Below are 4,026 nucleotides of genomic sequence, written 5' to 3' on the forward strand. Positions count from 1 at the left end.
CAGGAGCCGGCTCCCACGTGCCCTGGGTCCCCTCTTTTTTTTTCCCGTCTTCTTGGCCGTGATCTGTCGGTGCTCGGGCGGCAGCACTGCCCGTGAGCTCAGAGACCGGGGCTGCTGCTCACCTCGGGTACCGGCACGCGGGAGAACTGCAGTACCGCTGTATGTCCACACGATGGCAGCACTGCCGCACAACTCTCGGGACGGGCGCGGGGGACAGTTGCAGTACCGATCTTTATCCACAGGATGGCAGCATTGCCTTACAGATCGGCTCGGGGGGAGCTGCAGTACCGCTCTTTATCCACAGCATGGCAGCATTGCCTTACACATCGCCTGCCATCAACCAAACCGAATCCAAAAAAGCCTTCAGTTTAGGCTGCATTTCAAAATAACTTCTATTTCTTACTTTGATATATCTAATAACCATTACAAATTTATCTATTATATCATGTACATTAAGTATATTTTACATATTATAATAAATGGAACAAGTAATAATATAGTGTATCAATAGTGTATCTATTCCTATTATCTTTCATATTTTATAGTTCTCATTTTGTTACTTATATTTTTATTTTTTTTGCATTTGTAATTTTTTTCAATTTGTATTCACTTCTTTCCATTTTTACCGATATTTTAAACTATAGGAATTAATTGACCTAACGCATCAGAACCACAGTTAATTAGAATTGAATGAGCCTGGTTTTCTAAGAGATAAATATTTAATCTTAATTAAAATAATATGGGCATGTTTTCTCTTTCTGTGTGCTTTTGGGGAGAGGGGGTTTGTTTTGGATTTCTTGGCTAATAAACAAGGAGGTTCAAAGAGCTACAAAATAAAATGTCCATATTATTTTATCTCTGCCTCTGAAATACACTTCGACATCAAGTTATTGCTGGTATTACTGTGCATGGGTAGAATGAGACCTGAAAGGAAAAAACAGACACCACGGTGTCCACAGCTTTCTCGGTTCAGGTTTATTAATTTAGTAGAAAATACAGAGGATTTTTAGTAACTGCACTCTCAATTATATCCAGACGTCCAGCAGACAGGGAGGTCATTTCTCAACTTCTTCCTTGCTGAGAGCCAACCTCCCACATACTCGGGGGAAAAAAAGAGGGTGGATTTTATCCATCTGCATCTGAAAGAAAGTCAGTACAAAAGTCAAAGTGCTGCAGGAGAACTTGACAGCTCCAGACACTTTGTGTCAATCCAGGAATACCCTCTACAGCCCAACTACACCCCACAGGACAAATTTCAACACCCAAGACTTGTCCCATTCCCCCCACACCCAGACTGAGCAACAAGGCAGAGCAGCTCAGGCCAAACACACCAACACCCGTGACACAGGACAGGACAAAAGGGGGGACACAACAGGGACAGAAATATCTGGGCAAGAAGAATGACCCTGAGGACCGAGAGAACTCGCAATGAGATGACCGAGGTAAGACCCATGGGGAGCTGACCAGGCTCAGAGAACCCTGCAGGAAGAAGATGCCAACGGGATCACTGATCCCAAGAAAAGCAGAGATGGATGCCTGAGAATCCTAAGGTCAGAATCCTGTACCTGTCTCTGCATTCTGACAAGACCTAATCCACCTGAATGGATCACAGCAGTGCACAGCTGTGGATACAGCTCAGAACAAGACCTGGAAAGGCATCAGCCTGGACACTTGTGAAGAGAGATGGATTCTGAGGAGCCTCTGAGCTCCCGAGTCAAGGGTTTGATGCCTGGCCTGGTATCAGCACCAGGAATAGGAAGATGTTAAGAACGATGCCTGGGGTCTCCAAAAGACCCCTTGAAGGATTAAGGCAAAAGACACACAAAACAAAACACACAACAGACATGGAGTGAACAACAGACAAGTGACAGGACATGCCCTGGGACTGCTCTGCCCTGCACACCTCAGCACTGGGATCAAAAATGAGACTTTCCCTTTACACATCCTAAGGGGTCACATCTTGAGCATCCCCATCTCCAAACCTGACTCAAAAACCCTCCCTGGTGACCCCTGACTCCACACCCCACTTTCATCCCGTCTGTGGCTCCCAGCCCTCCACTTATCTCTCAGACATCTGGGGATGCCAATCCACGTCAAAAGCCAAAGAAGGTGCCTCCCCCTCGGGGAAATTCCTGCTGTCACTGGGCTGGTGTCTCTCCGTCAGCTACAATAAAGAAAAGCAAACCTGACCGTGTGATCTCAGCAGCACATTGGCCAAAAACCAGCAATTCTGCTACTCACCACCTCCTGAGCACACCCAGGTCCTCGGGCCCTGTGCTCCAGCTGTGCTCAGACACCAACACTGCGGGGTGTGCCTGGGTTAAGAGCAGACAAGGTGATGTGGCACTGCTGAAACTTGAGCAGAGCCTCCCTCCTCCTCCCTGACACACCTCAACTCCTCGGCTGTTACCAAAGCCCACCTGGATGGCCCCTTCAAATGGAGAAGGTCAAGGCTTCACCACACAGTCCTGTAATGTTCCCCAAGGGCTCATGAATGAGGCAGACTGGGACAGCAGTCCAGTTGGTGAGAGGGGAGTTCAGTGCAGTGCAAGTGGATTGCCTAAAACACACAATAAAGGAGGCTTAGGGTTGGCACCAGCAAGTGAAACTCCAGCAGAAGCAACTGCTTCTGTCCACCCATCACTGCTGACCTCGTCCCCTTCACCTTGACTGCAGAGATCCAGCTTTGCCTCCTAAAAACAAAGACAAAGAGCAGTGCTGTAACATGGCCACCATTTACACTCCCCTGCAAACACAAACAGTGACTGACCTTCTCAGGGGAGCCCCCTCACACAGGATGGGGCACTCTGCCATGGATTTAATCCATCTGCATCTGAAACAAAGTCAGGACAAGAGTCAAAGTGGAGAACTCAACAGCTCCAGACACTTTGTGTCATCCTCTCTCTTTTTACTCCTGAGGGGTCCATCCCACTGGGGCCCTCTCCTCTAAGGTAACTTTAAATTGCCTCCTGGGACTGAAAAGGTTTTTCCCCTTCTCCCAACCACCAGCCCCAACATTCAGCTTTTGGAATACGAGCAGACAAAATCCCTCCTCGACAGAAATGAACGTGTTGGCTCCATGGATTTGGAGACGTTCTCTCAGTGCTGCCATATCCAAACTCCAGCTGTGCACCTCCTCACACTACCTGGGACCACAGAACAGAAAATGTGACTATTCCCCTCCAGAAGAGTCACCCCCAGAGCTCCTCTGCACCCCTGTCCCGGCTCCACCTCAGACCTCCACCCCACTCCAGAGGCTGCCCAGAGTGAACCCAGCAAAAGGAAAAGGGACACACTGAGCACAGCACTCACCTCTGGGCCACCTGCCCAAGTGCCAACTCACCCCCTCCCTCTATTCCTTGGCACACCTGGGGCAGCAGCAGCTCCTGCAAAGAAACAAAAAAGGAAAAATTATGCTGAGTTACTATGAAACAGCAACCTCCCTGCTCTGACTGAAGCACAGCACAAGTGAACCTTAATGTTGCACCCATCTACCCTCCTCTGGCATCCTGGGCCAGCACATCTGCCAAAGGGACCACCTAAAATAAAATAAAACAGACCAGTGAATGCTTAGAGTTGCACCAGCAAGTGAAACTCCAGCAGAAGCAACTGCTTCTGTCCACCCATCACTGCTCACCTCGTCCACTTCACCTTGACTGCAGAGATCCAGCCTTCCTTTCTAAAAACAAAGACAAAGAGCAGGGCTGTAACACGGCCACCATTTACACTCCCCTGCAAACACAAACAGTGACTGACCTTCTCAGGGGAGCCCCCTCACCCGGGATGGGGCACTCTGCCATGGATTTAATCCATCTGCACCTGAAACAAAGTCAGGACAAGAGTCAAAGTGCTGCAGGAGAACTCGACAGCTCCAGACACTTTGTGCCAATCCAGGGATACCCTCTACAGCCCAACTACACCCCACATGACAAATTTCAAGTCCTCAGGACTTGTCCCATTCCCCCTACACCCAGACTAAGCAACTAGGCAGAGCAGCTCCAGGCCAAACACACCAACACCCGTGAC

The 4,026-nt window shown here is 49.0% G+C and overlaps 1 long non-coding RNA gene across 1 annotated transcript; it reads right to left on the bottom strand.

The window, feature by feature from the left end:
* Positions 1-2,458: 2,458 nt before the first annotated feature.
* LOC310906122 lies at positions 2,459-3,822 on the bottom strand. Its single transcript, XR_014589358.1, has 3 exons — positions 3,757-3,822; positions 2,652-2,693; positions 2,459-2,560 (listed from the first exon to the last, which is right to left on the bottom strand). It is a non-coding gene; the product is annotated as an uncharacterized lncRNA (long non-coding RNA).
* Positions 3,823-4,026: the final 204 nt, after the last annotated feature.

The sequence above is a fragment of the Zosterops lateralis genome (genome assembly GCF_965231275.1).
Source record: "Zosterops lateralis genome assembly, chromosome: 2".
Lineage (NCBI taxonomy): Eukaryota > Metazoa > Chordata > Aves > Passeriformes > Zosteropidae > Zosterops > Zosterops lateralis.